General features: G+C 47.9%; 1 protein-coding gene and 1 non-coding gene across 3 annotated transcripts in view; one reads left to right on the forward strand and one right to left on the reverse strand.

The window, feature by feature from the left end:
- Positions 1–21696, forward strand: part of SEZ6 (seizure related 6 homolog) — a 1086274-nt gene that overhangs the window by 144884 nt on the left and 919694 nt on the right. The gene's annotated exons all lie outside the window — the stretch shown is intronic.
- TRNAA-CGC (transfer RNA alanine (anticodon CGC)) lies at positions 17160–17231 on the reverse strand. Its single transcript has one exon. It is a non-coding gene; the product is annotated as a tRNA-Ala (tRNA).

The raw sequence follows: 21696 nt of genomic DNA on the forward strand, positions 1-21696 counted from the left end.
ATGTAAGGCTTCACAGACCCTTCCCCTTCATAGAAATGTAGTCGGTGAGCCAAGCACCGGGGAGTCTGTGGAAGATTCAGAAAGTATTGGTATCTCCCATTGCCTCATGGCTGCTGGAATTGTCCCTCTAAAGTCCACTGCAATCTCTCCAAATCACCCACGTCCAACAGCGTACCACTCCTCCAATCCAAGTAAGGTAAAGCACTTGATGGTTTCAGTCCAGATCCCCACTATCTGGAGCCACCCAGTGCTGTCACGCGTCAGAGCTTGGCCCACACATCTTCTCCTTCTTGAACTAAAAAATCCTGTGGATTCCTTCTCGAAGCTGCAGAGCATCAATCCCTTCTAGACTCTGTGTGTGGAGGCAGAATCACATGCTGTTAACACTATGATGTAACAGAGTAGTGTCATCAACTAGTCCTCTGCACTTCTATCTCGACAATCATTTCTACAGTCCAGAACACCCACCAAAGTACTGTCCCCAAAACCCTACAAAACTGTCCTCTACAAAACGCCCCATCCCAAATGCCCCCGAACTACCATTCACAAAACTATCCACACTCCTTTCGCCAACATCCTTTAAGGCTTATATCCACAACAGCCCAACTACTTCCCCAACATTCCCACACTACTACCCTCACTGTTTCTACCAACACCATCCGCACTACTATCCACAACTGTTTCCACTCTGCTATCCACAACACCCCTCACATCACTATCCCCAACAAATACCACACTATCTTCTAAAACCCTCACACTGTTATCACAAACACAATCTACACTACTATCTCCAACAACTCCCACTTTGCTGTCCACAACACCCCCACACTACTATGCACAGAACTGGCCAAGCTACTCTACCAACACCATCCATATTAATAGCCCAAATGCCCCCACTCGAATATATTCAAAGCACTGACAGCAGACACCCAGCACACCTTGGATCCATGTACTCAATATAATAGATTAACCAGACATCCCACCTAAATACAATACCCAACTTTGTCCCCACTTATCCTGCTGCCCCATACTAACCTACACAACACCCTCACTCTAGTACTACACCCATCACAACCCACACAAGAATACCCCCATTAACCTGACTAAAGTATTATGGACAACTGTAGACACTACCATCCCCAACAACCCCACACTGCTCTCCTGAACGACTCATAGACCACTATCCAACACCGTCCAGCCTATTCTCAAGGATGCCCTCACGCTAATATATATATACAACGTCTTCACTCTACTAGAGTCACCACCACCCACACCAATATCAACATGCGCCTTTAATCACGCACCACAACAAAGTACTACACACATCTCTGTAGACACTTCCATTCATAATATACCCTACACTGCTGTCCCCAACACCATCTGCACTACTATCCACATCACCCTCAGACCAATCTTACACAGCAGCGCCATGGCACTCATGACTTCCTTAAAACTACCCACGGCAACCATTACCCCCCCCCCCCCTGCATCACCTAAGGACCCTCCCACCCCACCACTTCCTTCTGCCTACACACAGCGCCATACTCCACCCTCTGCTAACAGGAGAGCTTGTGTTTAATGACGGTGACTGCATTTGATGTGCAGAACTTCATTAAGTTTGCATGCATCACATTTAGAATTATTTTTGGGGTACCGAAGAAGGACGTCATGAGTTGTGGGTGTAAAACTGGGCTCATACTAAAGTCAGCTCTACTGAGATAGTAGTTTCTAAATAGTGGTTTCCAACTGCAGAGTCAAACAACCAGTTTAAACTCTCTGCCTCGGGAGAGCTGCAGAAGAATCGAAACAGAGGTTCTTCATCTGATCACCCTTGAGATTGGCAGTAGTGTAAATGAGGGGATGTTTGAGCATCAGTGGCATCACTATGTGATGATATTGTTTCAGTTGCTCCCTGAAGATGATCAGTCCAGATATTTAGGAATCTGTGTATTTGCTCCAGTGCGAGTATAAGCTCCAATGGATGGTAAAAGGGGTATGACAGTTAAATGATGCGGGATATCCTCCAATATCTCAAGGGTAGTCTTCATAATCTGCTTCGTGAAGGTATTATATGAAAAGTTGTGCTTTAATTTGTAATATTTTTGGTTTTTGGTCTTCATCAATTTATTACACTTTGCAAAGTCTGCGCTGAGAGTGCGGTACCTCTGATGTGTTCCAAGGCTTCTGCTGGCCAGCTGTACCCAACGTTCCCCCTTTCTCTATCAAAACCTCTGTCTGGCAGGCATCGGGGTCACAAATTGGGTGGTAGGTAGTTTTGAGGTACAACTGTGGCTTACCACGGTGCCTTAGAAACACGTTGGCTCCACTGTGTTTGCTGACTGCAGGTATCCACTGTGATGAATCTCTTTAGTATGACATTGTGCATTGGCTGACCATCGTGCCCTAAGAATGCATCATCCCAATTGTTTCCTATGGTCACAGCTATCCATGGCGCTGAAGTCCACCTGTGTAGTTGAGTCATGGTTATGTAGTCTCCGTTGTTTCCTATGCCTGCGGCTATCTATGGTGCTCAAGAACGCCTATGTGGTTGAGTAGCATGGCTATATAGTCTCCATTGTTTCCTAAGCATGCAGCTATCCAAAGCACTAAAGCACGCCTGTGTGGTTGAGTAGCATGGCTATATAGTCTCTGTTGTGTCCTATGGATGCCTCTATCTATGGTGCTGAAGCGCGCCTGTGTTGTTGAGTCGCACAGTTGTTTTGGCTCTGTTGTTTACTCAACACGCCTCTATCCATGGTGATGAAACGTGCCTGTGTGGTTGAGTAGCACGGTTATATAGTCTCCATTTTTTTATATGGACGCAGCAACCCATGGTGCTGAAGCTCTTCTGTGTGGTTGAGTAGCGCGGTTATATTGTCTCCGTTGTTTCCTATGGTCGCACGTTTCCATGGTGATGAACACCTGTGTGGTTTTTTTTTTCAAATTTAAAAGTCTTGCTTTATTTTCACCTCTTAAAAATACATTTTGTTCAACACATTTCAACACAGAGAACGAAACCCACCCTCTGAGCAATCAAAAATGGCCTTCCCCATCCATGATTACATTGATTTTTTTTTTAGGAAGTTTATTTTCAATTTTATACAATACCAAACCACAGGTGTGCAACCTATGCAGCAATAAGCGTCATGCAGTCTTTGAATATGGCGGTACATTTCATGAGATCAGAACAGCTGCCGAACCCCCCTTCCACAATAAAATCAAAGCGTAATAAACAGTCATTTAATCTCCATCCTCAGCGACTCCTGCCAGGCCGTCCGCTATTGATGGGCCTTGGGAGCCTGACTGAGTGCCATTGGCCAGCAGATCATGGCAAAGTTCCCTCCAGAGCCTTAAATCTTCCTCTAATTTCTCATCTTTGCAACATCTCTTCATGTGCCCTTCCTCATCTAAAGTCCATTCATGCACATCTTGCATCCATGCTAAAGCCTCAGGTGCCCGCGCTCCTATCCACACAATAGCAATTCTGTGCTGGGCTAGCACTAATAGCAATTGTTGAATTCTCTATGTTATCTGGCCTTGGTTTTTAGGTTTTCGTTTTAACCCCAGTAGGCAATGAGCAGGTGTCAATTGTAATCGCCCTCTCACTCTGCCTCTAATCTGCTCCACTGCCTCCATCCAGAAGCCTCTAACCTCAGGACATTCCCAAGCCAGATGAAGGACATTAGCCCCCTCCCTATGACACGTAGGCCATAAGTCGGACCTGTTGGGGGACATGCGATGTAGTCTATCTGGGGTCATATATGTGCAGTGTATATGATTGTAGTGGATTAACTGGAATCGTGCACTACAGCAAACCGAATGTGTAAGTGCAACCACCGCCCTTCAATCCTTTTCCTCCAGGGGTACCTCAAGGTTGGGGTTCCACGTAGCAATCACCCCGGGTGGGGAGGCACAGGCATCCTCCCTCATAACCCTATAAAGTAATGATATGAGGTGACTGCCCGCACGTGAGTAGAATGTCAAGTGTCTCCGTAAGCTGTGGGATCTCTGGGTACATGGGCCATACCTCTTTAAATATGTTAGCTAGGGCTGCGTTTTGTATATATTGTCCCTGCCCCAGGTCAAAGTCATCACAAGCTTTTTCAAATGTGATAAAGCTTTCACTCGGGTAAAAATCCGCAAAAAAACACTGCAACCCCCCTCCCGCCAGACCCGGATTGTCATATTGGACATCACCCTTTTAACAGGAGCAATGTCCCAGATGGATAGCTCCCGATGGAACGGAGTGCATTTTTAGATACGCACCGCTAAGGTTTGCCATATGTGTGCAGTCTGTCTGACCACATATGGCACTGCATCTGGGGTGCCACCGCCCAGCAAGTGGAGGGACGGTGAATCACTAACCTGCACTCGGCCCTGGCGCAGCCTTTTCCCCCAATTGTCCCTCACTGCAAACCATCATGCTGCATGCTGTAGATGAGTGGCGTGATAGTAAAGCTCCACTCTGGAAGCCTCGAAGCCACCCCCCTCATATGTACGATTTAGTGTGGAAAGTGCCACTCTACTCAGTCGACCTGCCCAATACAAAACTTGTGTTAGCCTCCTAACATTCATACCCGTAGTACGTGTTGGTATAAAACCACATTGGTCTTTGTGAACCAGGTGTACCATGTAGGGGGCCAACCCCACAGCAATGACTTTGCACAGAATTTCTACATCTGAATTTATCAGTGTCAGGGGGCGGTATGATGGTTGGACAAGCTGCCTAGAATAGGCATGTAAGACAGCCACTGGAAACCCATCAGCCCCAGGTGCCTTAGTTCCAGGCATAACTTGTAGCGCTTCCTGAACTTCTTCAGGCGAGATTATAGCGTTCAGTTCCTCTACCATTGCTGGTAAGAGCTGTGGGAGTGCCAACCCCCTAACAACGGGGGGATACTCCTCGGCTGTCACACCAGGGTCAGCAGTGAATACCTTCTGTAGGTGGTGCTGAAGACAGTGCCTCTAGGATACCAGCCCTGGTGCGCACTAAGTTCCCTCTCTTGGCCCTCAGCATGGTAACAGATGAAGATCATACTCTATGGAGTATCCATGCCAAGAGACAACTTGATTTGTCACCCTCAGCATGTAGACGTTGGCGGTAGCTCGTCAAAGTGTACTTATCCAGCCTGTCCAAGATGTCTGCAATGTACTCTCGCTGAGTCCTTTCCTTCGTGCCTAACTCCATGTTCGTCAGGTTCCCCGTGGATAAGACTTTCTCCTCTCTATCCAGCAGTCGAAGCAGCTGCCACCGCACCCCACAGACCAATCCCATACTCGCCCAGTGAGTCACAGCCTTTAAGGCCTCCTTCTCAGTAGCCCTCCCAGTGGGTCCCCCCAATTTATTGACAAATAGTCTGTTACTGTCTTAGATATTGCAGTTCTCCCCACCTCATCCTGAAGTAGATCTGGCAGAAATCACCAACGCCTCGGGCCAAATATCCGCGATCCCCACCTAGCCAAGCATTGCACCATGGAATGATCAGACAGGAAGTGTGCCAAATGGGTCACCTCCACATCCAGAAAGGCCGGCACTCCGGACACCAGTACCCTATCCAGTCTACTTTGTGTTCCATGGGTGTGTGAATGGCACGTGAAGAGCGGCAGTGAAGGGTGAGTCTCCCTCCACACATCGTGGGCCCCCAGGTCCAGCATGACCTTCCTAAGCATCAAAGACATTCTGGCTTTTGTTCTTGCCTTGGGGGGATCTCTATCGAGGGTTAAGTCTAGGACGCAATTAAAGTCTCCCATTCATATGTTTGGGCCGTCTAATTTGTTAGACAAGGGTTCCCGAATGGCCTGAAAGAATGTGGGGTCATCCGTGTTTGATGCATATACATTTATGATAACAATTTCCCTGCCATCTAACAAACCTCACAATATAACATGTTTTGCCATACGTTGGTATGAATGGAATGCCAGGTGTCACCCATTTCATGGTGCCCCTTGCGTATGTAGAAAAGTAGGAATGATGAATCTGGCCTCGCCGCTTCTTCTTAGCTATTCTATCAGCGCCGTTGTCATCCAAGTGTGTTTCTTGAAGGCAAGTCATAGATATGCGATGATGCTTAAGAAAAGTTAAAACCCTGTGTCTTTTGGTACATGTGCCCAGCTCCCGGACATTCCAGGTCAGAAACCTATACTCAACCCCCATTGCCAATTGGCCTCACCATTACGTCAATCCCGAGCCCTGACCACCCATGTAAAAGCCACCAGTATGCACACCTTTGCAACAAACCAAGTCTAAGAACTTGTGAAGAACAACAACACCCTTCACCCCACCCATGGACATTTGTTGAGCAACAATTATCATCCAAAATGCCTATCCCTATGTCGTGCCAGGTCACACGCATCCCACTATATCACCCAACTGGGGCTAAAACACTCACAAGCCTCCCAAAACATCGAAATCCGAACCCACCAACCCCAACCCCAACAATTCGGTCCAAGCGGGTGATAATGTCCCATGTTAAGATCTTCATATTACCGGTACAACAGCATTATTTTTTAGCCCACCCCTGTACATGCTAATCGGGTCATGCGCTATTAGTGGATCTGGGCCTGTGCGCAGCGCAGGGCCAAACAGCGGACTTCACAAACAATTCGTTTGAAGGTCGTCCCGAGTTCCCAAATTGAAGCCTCCTCAGGAATCTCCACCTCCTGCCCGGGACCACGTCTGCTGACGCGCTTGGCCGCTGTGACTGATCGTCCACCCCCAGGTCGGGGCCGCGCACCTCGGTGTCCAAGGCATGGATATAGTTTCCATTGTTTCCTATAGGCACCGCTATGCATGGTGGTGAAGCACGCCTGTTTGTTGAGTAGCACAGTTATTTTAACTCCGTTGTTTCCTTTCGATGCCGCTATCCATGGTGCTGAAGTGCTCCTGTACAGTAACATGGTTATGTAGTCGCCATTGTTTTTTATGGGCGCGGCTGTCCATGGTGCTGAAGCGCTTGTGTAGTTGATTAGCACAGTTATAGTGTCTTCGTTGTTCCTTATGGTCGCAGCTATCCATGGCGATGATGCACGCCAGTGTGACTGAGTAGCACGGTTTTATAGTCTCCGTTATTTCCTAAGGATGCCGCTATCCATGGTGCTGAAGCATGCAGGCGTTGGTTGAGGAGCATGGATATAGTGTCTCCGTTGTTTCCTATGCGTGCAGCTATCCATGGTGCCGAGGCGCTTCTTGTGGTTGAGTAACACTGTTATATAGAATCTCTTGTTTCCTATGGACGCCTCTAATCAAAGGCGCTGAAGCGCACCTGTGTTGTTGCGACACACAGTTGTTTTTATTCTGTTGTATCCTAAACACGCCGCAAACAAGCAAACCTGTGTGGTTGAGTAGCATGGTTAAATTGTCTCCTATGGTTGCAGCTACCCATGGTGCTGAAGCGCACACGGTGTGTGGTTGAGTAGAAGGGTTATATTCTCCGTTGTTTCTTATGGACGCCGCTACCCATGGCGCTGAAGCCCGCCTTTGTGGTTGTTTAGCACAGTTATTTTAACTCAGTTGTTTCCTTTAGGCGCCACTATCCATGGTGCTCAAGTGCTTCTGTGTGGTTGAGTAGCAGGGTTATATTGTCTCCATTGTTTCCTATGGACGCAACTGTCTGAATTGTTGAGTAGCACAGCTATTTTGACTCAGTTGATTCCTATAGACGCCACTATCCATGCATGGTGCTGAAGCGCGTCTAAAGTGAATAACTAGAGACATGGGAGTTCATGGACGCAGCGTTGCCGCCCATCGTACCTAGGATAGTTGGCATTGTATTATGTTTTCCCTCAATACCCCTGGGAGGAAAGCTCGCCGGCCTGCCTTTGCGGTATGAGACTGAGGTGAGAGTTTGTGATTCCCCCAGTCTTGTTTTTCTCAGGTGAGTTACCTGAACAAAAAGTGTGCTGTTGTGAATATTTAGATGTCCCCTTTCAGGCCGTAAGATACTGCCTTCTAATCCAGCGGGAAAGTGTCTAAACGTTCCCAAGGATGCTTGGCAGTCGCTTTGCTGAGGTTCACCAGGGGCTAATTAAGCGTGGACAGCAAATTCCGCTCCGCCGCAGTTTTTTTTTAGTTTTCACCACTCCGTGCTCCGCTCGGAGTGCGGATTTTGGCAAACACGGTGTAAATGGTGGCAGAGCAGAGTTACCGGACTCAGCGACCAGGGAAATGTTGTGCCGCGGCTCCCAAGCAGTGCTGCTAGTGCTAGCAAGCCCACGGATGAGGGCGCCTAGCTGGGAGGGCAGTCCTGATCTCTAGGTGGACTGTCCCACACCAACTCTTCCTCCACCCTTTGCTTTGTCACTAGTTTTCGATTCCGTGACGCATATCGCTTCAGCCTCCAGGCCAGGCCGTGTTGTTGTGCCGGTAACGGCGCTGCAGAGGCTGGCTGCAGTCTGGTGAGGAAGGATAGGGAATCAGGACCACGGTTAAGACCCCAGCACTTCCTCATCCTTCCTCTAGAGCTGGCATTTCCCTGGACTTGCAGTGATAATGGTCCACCAGGCGCCAAAGACTCCTTCCAGGTAGAGCTTGCTCCCGGACACGCCTGGATGGGCTCTAGGGCAGCGGGCATGCCTGGAACTTTGACCTGCTTTGGTGTCCGTAAAGCATGGAGAGGTGGGAGCCATGATGGGCCCGGGGCCAGGGTGGTTTCCGCAGCTGCTCTGCCTGTGAGAGGTGTTTTTGTGCTGCTGCTGTGGCATGGCAGCACCAATGCAGAGTTCTTGATGCAGATGTTGAGGGTGACCCCTAAGGAGCTGTGGGTGATCACCACCACCATCCCGGTATATCGTGCTGTGGGGGAGGGAAGAACAGACCTGGACATGGGTGAGCAGTGCAACACCGCCACACTCAGTGCCCAGATGCTGCTATGCACGAATGCTGTGGTGGACTGTGGCCCTGGGTATACATGCCTGCACTGGGCACACTCTACATGTGCCCACACCCGCACTTAATGTGGATGCACACGCTCTCCCACGCTGTACATAAAGCGGGGTGCAGCAGCCATTTCAACCATTGCCCAGTACTTTAAGTTCTGTTTACTCGTTCTTTACAGTGTTCTGCATACAGCCTGCCACATCTACGGGTGGTTGAGCAACACTCTGCCTGCTTGCAGAACTCCCCGGAATTTGGCGGAGTTTCTTGATAGCTCCGCAGAATTCAACAGAGTGGAACTCCGCAAACTCCACATGGAGCGGCCAGCACGGCCCACAGGAGGGAGCGGGTGCGGGGGAATGCGGGGGATGGGGCTCGTGGGTTGCCTTAAAAAAAACTTTCATTACCGCCACCCGGTCACGCATCTTCTCTCCTGTTCACCTGTGTCCACCTCCAGGTCGGAACAGGAAGCAGGCAGCCAATCTCCCACCCCTAAGCCAATCGCAATGCTCTAATGGAGCATTATGATTGGTCTGAGCACCGTGACACAGAGCTCAGCCAGGGGTTGTAGGGATGGTAATGTTCTCCAAGCAGGCTGTAATGCAGCCCGAATGGAGAACAGGGGAGTGCGCATGACTGTTTTAGGTGGCCTGAGAGGGGCGACGAAACAGTCATTGCGCACAGGAGTGTCCACAACTCCTCCCCACAGCTCTGCCATGCCCCCTCGCTCACTGTCACAGCAGCTGGAAAACATTTAATGATAATAACATTCTGTTATTATCATTTTTTTCCCTTTTTTGTGCTGCTCCTGGCAGTGGGGCGACGCTCCTCCGCCTTAGCAGAGGAGCCGTCACTGAGCTCCACCCAGGCCTGGGCCTTCTGAGTCCTGCCCATCTTAGTAGAATTGTCCTATCGAAGACTGTGCCATATTCTCTCGACCAAAATTGTCTTACCAGCCTTAGGGAAACCTTTCCTGCTATCAGCTTGATCTCTACTTATTCTTTTGTGTTTTCTGTTCACTCATCTTGACTTGAGTGCAGTTTGGGTCTTTGTTTATTGTATTTCGTTACTGATGTCCCCGGCTGCTGCCTTTGTTCTCTGGGCGCTGCCAGAGAAAACGCGTATGTTTAAGCCGCAGTCCCTCACTGTGCTGGTCTCACCCTCCACTGTCCCTCTTTGTGCTGGTCTCACCCTCCACTGTCCCTCTATGTGCTGGTCTCACCCAGTCGCGGTTGCCCAGAAGTTGGGTAGAGGACTCCCACTTCCTGGGGGGTAACCTGAGGAGTCTCCCTGATGTCAGCACCATTGATGCACCCCTTTGCACCCGCAGCACTGAAACCTGTGTATTCTATTGCTTCTATTCACACACAGCTCTGCCAGTGCACCTCAACCCTGGCCCCATCACTGTGCCCCATCCCTCTACCGCTCAGTCAGTGCACCTCAACCCTGGCCTGCAGCACGTCCCCCGTCACTGTGCCCCACCCCTTCTCCACTCTGCCAGTGCACCTCAACCCTGCCTGCAGCACCTCCCCCGTCACTGTGCACCATCCCTCCACCGCTCTGCCAGTGCACCTCAACCCTGCCTGCAGCACCTCCCCCGTCACTGTGCCCCATCCCTCCACCGCTCTGCCAGTGCACCTCAACCCTGGCCTGAACTGCAGCGGATCTGGCGCTGCCAAAGCTCCTCGGTCCGGTCTCGCATCACCCCGTGCTGCCCACGTGCAGACAATCTCAGTCTCACAAACGTACACCACCTCCTGGCGTCCCAGGGTTGAAACATACACTCGGCTCTGTCTATGCGCCTCGAGCGGGGGCTCGCGCTGCTCTCTCTCTTCCAAGGCTGAGTCGACCCCGCACAGCGGGGCGAATGCGGCCCACAGCAGCCACAGCCCCCTGGGGCTCCGTCGGCGCACCTCTCTCCCGCCTGCAGCTCCCTGTGCTAAAGGCAGCGGAAGTGAGGCGCGACGGAACAGGCTCCTCGCTGGAGTCACGCACCCCCCTTCCCTCAGGGCAGCTCTCGGTGGGAATGTTCATCTCAGATTGTTTTTGTAGAAACCCATGCTGCTCGGAGATCTAATTTAGGAAACAAAATCCCCTACTTAGTTACAAGAGAGCACTTCCATTCGCCTGCTTATCTTCCGCGTGTATTCAGAGGCAGCCAGGACGACTTCCTGCGGCAGAGCTTCCGTCGGGAGCAGCCCCTCTCCTTCTGTCGCCTTCCCTCTCTTTTATCCCCTGTTTTCTCCCTACCGCTGTATATTTCAGATTCAGTTTTCTCTCTGCCTTTTTTTCTCTACTTATTATTGCCTTTTTCTCTCTGCCTCCCTCTCTTACCTTTCTCTCTGCCTCACCCTCTGCAAATCAAGTATATATTCTCTCTGCCGCACTTTCTCCATTCCACATTCCCCTTTCCTTTGCCTGTAGCTCCATCTCATTCCTCACTCCATTCTCTCGAGTACTCCTCCCCTCTCTCTCTCCCTGCATCAATCTCTTCTATTAAAATATGACCCCTCTATGGACCTCCCTCTGTCCACTTTCTCCTCTGACAAGATGTCGCCCTTCCTCTTTTTCTAATCCATCAGTGCCCCTCTCCCTCTCTACTACTCTTCTTTACTCTTCCGTTCTCTTACCTTTGTTCTCTCTTTTCATGCCTTTCTCCTCCAGCTCTCTTATTCCACTCGCCTCTTTCATCGCTCTTCTTTATTGTGTTTATCTCTTATTTTCAATGTCCCACTTCTTTTCCTTCTCCTCTCCTCTCTTTTCTATCATGTTCTTACAAAATGTCTTCTCATTTTCCTCTCCTAAACAATTTTCCTCCTTCCCGCTCTATTTGCTGCCAGTCGCCTCACATTCCCGCCTAGTCTTCCACTTTCCTTTGTTTTAATCTTCCTACACTCTCCAACTATCCCTGGGTCCCTCTTCAGTTGTTTCTATTCCACTGCTTTTATCTTTATAGAAGATGTGTATCTTGTCAGCTCTATTCTTCTGCTCACTTTCTTCACGAAATCTCGCTCTGTTTCCTCCTCTTTCACCACTCCCTCTGTTCTTCTTCCGTTCCTCCCCTCTTTCTGTCCTTCCTTTATGTCTTTCTTGCTCTCTATTCTCGTTTCTCCTATTTCTGTCTCTTCTTTTCTTTGACCTCATCTATAATCCCTTTTCCTTCTCTTTTTCATATGTCTCTCTGTAGATCCCTCTCCCAATGGTCTTCTCTCAGTGTTTTTCTACCATTTTGACTAGGCTTGGAACACAATACAGTGTCTGTCCCCGATTTCTGCAGTAACTAGATTCTTATTGGATGGACCTTACTGTTTATTTGTACATGATGGTACACAGGCACGGCGCGTGATTGTTGGTCCTGTGTCCTTCTCACTGATAAGCTTTGGTTTGCACATATTTTGTGATTTATCTCAGTGGGGGTTAGTGCTGGTTCTTGGAATCTATGTTGTTTGCTAACCACCCCCCAATCTCATGCTTTCTTTTTGTCAAACCTCTTTGCCCGAGCAAATTCATCACTTCTCTCCGAATGGCCTGTTAGTTTCCTGTCAGCTTCCTGGCCTGGTATCTCTGCCTCATTTGAGGATTCCTCTAAGGGGGCAGTTGTTAGTTTCTCAAATGGGTAATTCACAATAGGAACCCTTGTCATTTCAATAGGAGAGACTTTGATGCTGGGGGAAGGAAGGCTTCCTATGGGCATTATCTAGACTTACCAAGTCCCCTCGCCTCTTGCTCTAATTAGTTTACACGGATTCCCTGTTATTTGGGACCCGTGCATCTTATCTCATCAAAGAAAGGGAACTAAGGCAGGCATATTCTCTGTGGGTATTTTTCTGAGAACCCTTCTCTCCCTCTGATTTTTCCCAGTGATTTAACGCAAGAGAACGGTTTCTCTGATTGGTTCATTTGCACATGTGATTCCTCCTTCAGTTTTCCTTTTAAGCGTGTAGGTATAATGAGTATGATGATTTACATGTTTGCCACCAGATACATAACCAGCTCTTGGTCTATAAGATGCTTCGGTCTAAGCTGAGGTCCTCTACACTGAAGGTGGCCTTAGGGGGCGTATTGTCTGGTACGCAGTGGCCAGGCTTGTCTGACGCTACCGGAGAAGTTACTAAGTAGAGTCTCTGCTGAGATGCTATACGATTACCTTTCATCAAACCAATTCACATGGCCAAGCCTCCTGAACGCTATACGCGTCTGTTCCTGATTGCATGGTTCAGGAGCTCGCCCACAGGAGCAGAGGTGGGGTATCCTCTTGGAAAACCTGTACTAACAGCAGCACTGATCTGTCATCTGGAGCAAGGATCTTTTACCATTCACCTGTATGCTCCCTGCTGCCATCTTGAGAAGCCGTAACCAACACGTCTAGGCACTACACTGAGTGCCTTAGGAAAGGCTCTTTCTGTTCTTCCCTTGTTCTCTTTGTTCAGCAAGATAGATAACCGTAGCAGCCCCACAAAGAAGATACTTCTGATAAGAAATATACCAAGACCTCCTGCTGTGAGGATTCTTCATTGTTTCCTCAGCAGTGTCTTTGTATGGAGTGAAGGACCTCACGAAGCAATGATGCAGTGATTGAAACAGGATTCTGCTCTGGGTCTTTCGACAAGCGCTGAAAGGGAGCCGGGTACGATTCAAGGCTTCAGAATATTCCATCCTTCAACCTGATACCCCAGGACTCTATGGTCCTGTGTGCTCTTGTTGCTAAGTGAATAAGAAGGATCCTAAAGGAGAGTCACCCAGTTACTCCATCAATGCATTTGGACTTGCTGTTCCGTCTAAGGCTGGATTGCTGGTGTGTCTACCATAGATCCAAAAGGGCGAATCAACGCCAGATATTTAGGATATCTGCATAATTTAAAATTACATGTTAGGAATCTAAAAGGCTCTGTAAGGGGCACGGAACGTCCGTGCCACAGGGGAGTTGCACAGCCATATGCACAAATGTAAATGATATTCACACATAATCCATATTTTCTCCAAGTTCATCCAATTTTTATTCCAGGTTATATTCCAATGTTTACTCGTTTTTTAACCATCACGTCAAAGACTTGAAGTTTTCAAATTTTTATGCATCTTAATACTCTGAGAGTGCCCATCCGGGCTTAATCACAGGCAATTGCTTAAAACTTCAAGGTTCCAGAACAATCCATTCTACCCAATGCATTTCGGTCCACTTGACCTTCTTCGGGGGTATCTACAATATTAAAAGCAGGTTTTAATAAACGCTCCATTAATAAAAGCTCCATCAGTAAAAAATGCTCCAACAAACATATAGTCCAAGTTCATAAGTGCAATAACTAAACAGTGTATATTAACTCTTACTGAAAACTTGGCAAGGATGTAGCTCTCCTAGACGCCTTTTTTATACAGCCTAAGGACATCTCAATGTACTTCTAATAGGAAATAGTGTTATGGAAGAGAATAGAAAGATTTCTATTGGCCGCTGATAGATTTATCTTTTATATTCAAGATTGAGTTTCAGTAAATCCTTTGAGACACAATTTGATTGTCTGAACATTGCGTATGTATTTTTTACGGAGTTACATTGTATTGCTTTTTTTGCACACTCGTTTGAAGTCAATTTTACAATTCTGATGGTGTGCAGCCTTTTTCGGTCTGGCCTAGAGAAAGCGTAGTTGTTTCATCAGCCTTATGTCTTCAAATACATTTTTAGCTAACATATGCATATTTAAAGAATCTATATGTTCATATATATTCATAGATGGGCTTTGAGTCAGCCCTCTTTATCCATTGGTCTGTTGAAATATCATTGACGTTTTGTTTCTGCCCACCACTACATGCAATATGATGCAATAGGTCAGCCCACTTCAGCCATTTGCCAGGGCTGGTGGACCAATAATTTACTATGACATTTCGTTTTCTACCCATTCTTTATTCTTTTTTATATCAAACGTGTGTTTAAAATATGTCTTCAGATTGCGATAATTTAAAGCCAAAAGTAAATTTTTTAACCCTTTTCCCTGTAATTTGCATTACAACTAAAAAAAGGGATTCTATATCCGTTCTAACTACACCTGCCTGCGAAGAAGTACTTAACTCCTTCCATGCTGATGAGGGAACCGCTCCGTCATCAGCCGTGGTAGCGCTGTGCTGATGACGGAGCGGTTCCATCATGGCCCGCTCACCGCACATGCGCGGCGCAGATTCCGCGCCTGCGCTGGGCGTTCCATTGAGAGGGCGGGGCCATGACGGAACTACTCCGTCATGAGCACAGCTCAACTGAGCCTGGTGACGGAGCAGATCCATCACCAGCATGGGCGCACCGCGCGGCCGCCCCGCCCCCTTAGCACTGTGGCGGAATAGCCGCCGCAGCAAAGGTGTTAAACTGTTGTATTAAAAATATACAAAATAATCATTAATTATTTTTTTATTTACATTTCTTTTATTGCAAGCACATGGTCACCACACTTAGGTGGCAGCATTCTATCTTTTTGTTTTTATTTCCATGTCACATGCTTGCAATTAAAAAAAATCTATTCTACCTGCTTACCAAAGCCAAATACCTGAGCTTTGCAAATGCTTGTTTAAGATCCTGCCATCTTCACTGAGCTATAAACTGGTTGCACCTCCTGCTCGCTGGCAGTGCACAACTGGTTGAGTTGTAATGCCCTGAAATGGAGCCCAGAAACAGGGCCCCACGCAGTTGATCCACCTGTTCATTGGCTGCTCCAGCTCGCTACACCCCTCACTACAGTAATGAACCTCGAGTCATTAAGGCACCTTGATGTTCCAATGCTGTGCAATCAGGCTCCTTTCATCTACACATCATTAAGATCTTCAGAGATGGGCCCTTTCCTCATCAAGGTATGTGCTCCTTCTCTTTCTTCATCTCGCTAACCCTTCCCCTCCCTGCCTACCCCTGTATGTTTTACCCACTCTCTCCTTCCCCGTCCCCTTAACTCTTCCTCGCTGCCTTCCCCTTTACAACATAACATAACGTGTATTTTTAAAGCGCAGGTTCACCCGCAGGCATCTTGCCGCTGAATAAAAGATGTTTATGGTTTTGTCCACTCTCTCATTCCCCGTCTTCCAACCCTTCCTTTCTCTGCCTTCTCTTGCGTTTTATCCACTTTCTCTGTTCTGTGACTATGCCTGTCTTTCTCTCTCTCTCACACTCTCTCCATCTCTCTATTTCTCCTTTTACTCCATCCTTTATTGCCTCCCTCCATCCTTCTCACTTCATGTTTGTGGTTCTCCCTCTTGTTCTCTCTAGCTGCTTTTCACTTGTGTCCCACCTTCCCTTTGTCTCTCTTCTTCTTTTACCCTTCCTTTGTATCCATCTGTTCCCACTCCTGCTTTCTCGTGATGCCTCCCTCATTTTCTTTCACTTCATCCCCCTCCCATAGTCTCTCTTTCTCCTCCCCCTCTTTATTTGTACTATCTTTTAACTGTTCTTTGTTCTTCATCCCTCTGTCTCCATCTGACTCTCTCTTTCTGTCTTCTTCTTCCTCCCTCTGTCTCTCTCTCTCCCCTCACGCTCTCTCTCTCACTCCATTTCCTCTCCCTCTTTCTCTGTTTCTGTCTTGTCTCTCTTATTCCCCTTCTGTCTGTCACTTTCTCCCTCCCTTCCTCTGACTATATCCCCCTGTCTCTCTGCCCTTTCTTTCTCTTCCACAGTTCCTCTCTCTCCTGTTTTCCCCTTTCTGTAGTGCGCTGTCTCTCCCTCCTTCTGTCTGTCTCTCTCTCCCTCCCTCTCTCTCTCTCTGCTACTTTCACTCTCTGTCAGATTCCCTATCCATGTATTTCTCCCTGTCTCTCGCTTCCTCCCTCTGTGCCTCTCTTACAGTGCCACTCTCCCTCTCTGCCTCTTTCTCTCTCTCTCTCTCTCTCTCTATCTATTCCTCAAATTGTCTCCCTCCCTGTGTTTCTCTCTCTCCCTCCTTTCCTCTTCGTTTTACTCTCTATTTTTCTGTTTATGTCTTTCTTCTTCTCCCCTCTTTGTCCCTCGCTATGCGTTTCTGTCTCTTCTTCTTGCTCGTTCTCTCTATTTCTTTTTCTCTTGTCATTACCTCCTCGTAAGTCTTCCTCGCCACATGAGTAACGTAGTGAGCTTCAGCTCCACAACAGAACCCTCCAAAGCAAAAAAGGTTAGCCTCCCATCCCTTCACAATATGGCCGACCCATTACACCCTTGACCTCCATAAGAGGCGGGCCGGCCCAACCCTTCAGCCTGTTTTTTTAGTTCTGCGCTGCAGATTCTCTAGAGCGGGTATCTCTTCCTTGTACACCTTAGCGGGCCTGCCTGTTTGCGCATGGATTAACCTGGGGATGCCGGGGATTGAACCCGGGGCCTCATGCTTGCGATGCATGCGCTCTGCCACTGAGCTACGCCCCCATGTTTTTTTATGCGCGTTTACGGCTCCTGGCTGTGGAGCCGGTCTTGTGTGTGTGTCTCTCTCTCTCTCTCTCTGGTCCACCTCGCTCTTTCATCCTCCGTGTCTCTCTCTATCTCTCTCTCATTCGGTTCCTCTCACTCTCTCTTAGATGCCCTCTGCCTGTTTCTCTCTGTTACTTGCTACCCCTCTGTGTCTCTCGCTGACATCCTCTCTGCCCCACTGCCTCTCTCAGTCTTTCTTATCTTTTCTCCCTCTCTCTTGTTTTCCCCTCCCTGTATCTCTCTATTTTTCTGTCTCACTCTCTTCCTCTCTCACTGATCCTTCCTCTTTCTTTGTCTCTTCCTGTCTCTCACTTCTACCCTTTCTGTTTCACTCTCTTTCACACTCCCTCTTGCATTCTCCAGCTCCCTGTTCTTTTCTCTTAAACGTATTCTTCCTCATTGTCTCCTTCTTATTCCCTTCTGCTTTCATTGTCTATATCACTTTCTCTCTTTGCCCCTCTCTTCCCCTCTGTCCCTCTTTGTTTTCTCCTACCATTCGTTTCTCTCTCTCTCTAATCTCTCGCTTCCTCATGTCTGTCTCTTGTTTCCCCCTCCTTCTGTCTCTAAATCCCACCTTTGTTGCTCCCAGCCTCATGCCCTCTGTCTTTCTCTCTCTCCATTCTTCTTTTTCCCACCCTCTCTCATTTACCCTTTGTCTTACTCTCAATATCCCGTCCTTTCTTTTTTTTACCTCTTTTGCTCTGTCTCCCTACCCCAGGCTGGTTTTTCCCCTCCATCTCTCCCGATCTCTTCTTCTTTTTTTCTGTCACCCTCCTATTCCCTGTATCTGTCTTTCTCATGGTTTCTCTGTTCCCTCCACCCCTCTGGATGTCAATCTCTCCCTCTCGCTGTCTCTTTCCTTCCTTCCCTCTCTCTCTTTCTCTCTCTCTCGCTCTCTCTCTCTCTCTTGCTGTTCTTCTACTGTTTCTCTATATTCTCTACCATTTTCATTCCCCAACGCCTCTCGCTGTCTTCTGCTTCTCCTCATTCTGTCTTCCTCTTTCTTCATCCCTCTGTGTCTCTGTGTCTCACTGTCTGCCTCCCCTGTATGTCTGTCTGCCCCTCCGTCCATCTGTGTGTCTCTGTATCTGCCTCTCCCTCACTCTATCTGTATCTAGCTCTCTCTTTCTGTCACTCTTCTTCTGTTCCTCTTTCTCTATTTTTGCCTCCCCCTGTATGCCTCTCTGTCTGCCTCTCCGTCTGTGTGTCTCTCTCTGTTTCTTTGTCTGCGTGTCTCTGTATCTCTCTGTGTCTCTCTATTTGCCTCTTTCTCCCTCTGTCTGTACTTAGACGTTTCTTTCTGTCTCTTTTCCTCTATTCTTCTTTCTCTCTGAATGCCTCTCCGTCTGTGTGTCTCTCTCGGTCTCTTTCTCTGCCTCTAACGTCCATCTGTATGGCTGTGTGTCTCTCTGTGTCTCTTTGTGCCTGTCTCACCCTCCTTCTTTCTGTATCTAGCTGTCTCTTTCTGTCTCTCTTCCTCTGTTCCTCTTTCTCTCTGTCTGCCTACCTCTCCCCCCCCCCCCCAGTGTGTCTCTAGCTGTCTCTCTCTCTCTCTCTGCTTCAGTGCATACATTGAGTTGCTTGTCCCGATGGTTCTCAGTGAGTTATCACTGCCTGTTTTCCTTTTTTATTGCCCTAGATACACCTGTCAGATAGTGTCCATTTGGTATTCATTTTTATGTACACGCCTCTATATTTAGGTATGGAAATTCCATATCGTATAAATATATTATAAAACAAACAGCAGCCTCTCCTGACATCCTGGGCCAGAGATAATTGCTCACTGCATGTCAGGGACGCTCCACTGGTGAGCGATAATCTTTGGCTAGAGGAGGAAGATTGCTTGGGATGAAAAAAGTGTAAAATAGCTCAGACCCAGTAAGATTAAAAGGTAAAATATTTGGTTTATTAGTACTCCTGCAGCAAAGATCCTTGGATACAGAGCTTTGTAAGGGAAAGGAAACTGAACATGAAGCGCTGTAGTCCAGCCCTCTCTGGATCAAGCTTCCTACACCCTAGAATATTGGAGGGTACCTTCACACAAGGATGCTCAGCCTTGGTCCATGAGGGCAGATTTAAGTAATTTTTAGTAGGGGTGGTTATAACTCACATAATGCGGTGCAACGTAATCACACAGAATTATTTAAACAAACAGGGTGATTACGCTTGATTTCGCATAAAGTGTAATTCTGCGATTAGTGCTTTTTCTTAGTGCAAAAATGCCCTCTTTTGTCCAAAATGGACGTGATGATGGATTTTGCCCTACGAAACAACACTAAATACAACAGAGCACAAATAGCTAGCACAAACAGCCGCTCGCGCTCGCTAAATGTGCTCTTAGGGTACAATTTATCCTCAACATACTACCAACATTTAGCACAATTTTTTAAGCACAAAATGCACTCTCACCTCCAAAATGGATGCGAGGGTGCATTTTGTGCTAAGGAACAGCGCTAAATGCAGCTGAATTTCCCCCAAATTACTCTGAATTATGTGAGGAGGAGTAATCGCATGATTATTGATAATTTCGCATGATAGAGTAGCAGAGAATTTCTGAAATTACTTCAGTTACCCCGGCATAATCGAAATTCTGCTCAGGCCTAGTTTTTAGGCTACCCACTAACTTTGTTAATTATTCTAGTGTAGAATAATCAAGTGTAGATTTATATTGGTTAGAGGCGGCAGACCCGAGAGCAGAGGACGGCCCGGGACCAGGGTTCGAATCCCGGCGCGGCAGGTTTCTGGACCAGGGTCAGCGGACTCGATAATTCTCTCGCCTCGGTGCCCACTCTGATCAGCGATCACACTCGGCAACTCTGGGCATTAGCTTGCCTCATCTTCACTAACGGCCCCACCAGACCGCCGGGGATGCCTGGTCTCACCCTGGAGATACCCATTAAGGGACCATCTCTCAAGGAAGCCAGGAAGGGTTTCGCAGCGGTCGAAGCGCCTTGGGACCCTCCGGGTAAGAAGTGCGCTATATAAATGCCTATACATATTTACAAGATAATGACGCAGAGCAGCACTTCGAGCCATCTTGCTGCGTCATTAGGAAAGTGCATGGATGCATGGTATTTACAACAATATGATGCATCCCTGTGCTTTCCTCTGTGCTGTCGCACTAAAGGCTGCCTTGCGCCGACGCAGGTACCCTTGCACTATGATGTAAGGGTGCCTGCGTTGTAGGGATGATTATTTATGTAAATCTTGGAAAACATCAGAATCCATGGGTGTTCTGTAGGAACGCCCACAGCAACACTCCTTTCACACATAGTAATGCGTGAAAGGGGACCATATTTACAAGATCATGAAAAGCCACGCAGGGTGGCTTTGCAAGGTCCTTGTAAATATGGGCCAGCACACTGCACCATCAGAGCGTAAAGAAAAGGGATGCTCTGCTGGCGCAAGGAGCTTGTAAATTTACCCATGTGTTTTTATAACAAGAATTTATATGCTGCACACCACACACTGATCTCTCTACCTTGGTCTTGGAAAACAGACGATATGATCAAACAACTCAATTTTATCGACCCCGTAGGGATGAAAAGCTGCATGGGCCATACATGGAATTTTAAAGCACAGAGGATTAGAGGTATAGCCAAGTGATAAGGGGTCAGACGCACAGGGAGAGCGGCGGTGGTCAAAGATAAACAAATGGACAAAGCAAAAACGAGGAATGTCAAAAAACAAATGATTAAGGGAGAAAGCAATAATATATGTGCGAGAACACAAAAGAGAAGAGGTGGGCACACAGATGATGGAGCATAGATGATGCAGTAGAAAAGGAGAGAGACAACCCACCAAGGACAGGAGATGGAGCACTAAATAAACAGGGAGCAAAGAATGGGGAACACACCACTAATAAGGGAGAGAGCCCTATTGAGGCATGATACAAGGATGAGGGACAGAGCACTATTGAGACATGGCACAAGGGATGAGGGACAGAGCACTACTGAGGCATAGCACATGGGATGAGGGACGGAGCACTATTGAGAGATGGCACAAAGGATGGAGGACAGGACACTATTAAGACAAGGCACAAAGGATGAGAGAGAGAGAGCACTTCTGAGGCATGGCACATGGGATGAGGGACAGAACTCTTCTGAGACATGGCACATGGGATGAGGGACAGAACACTATTGAGACATGGCACAAAGGATGAGGGACAGAGCACTACTGAGGCATGGCACATGGGATGAGGGACAGAACTCTACTGAGACATGGCACATGGGATGAGGGACAAGAACACTATTGAGACAAGGCACAAAGGATGAGGGACAGAGCACTACTGAGGCATGGCACATGGGATGAGGGACAAAACTCTACTGAGACATGGCACATGGGTTGAGGGACAGAACACTATTGAGACATGGCACAAAGGATGAGGCATGGCACATGGGAGTCATGGCATATGGGATGAGGG

This window comes from Lissotriton vulgaris, chromosome 2_1 (assembly GCF_964263255.1).
Source record: "Lissotriton vulgaris chromosome 2_1, aLisVul1.2, whole genome shotgun sequence".
Lineage (NCBI taxonomy): Eukaryota > Metazoa > Chordata > Amphibia > Caudata > Salamandridae > Lissotriton > Lissotriton vulgaris.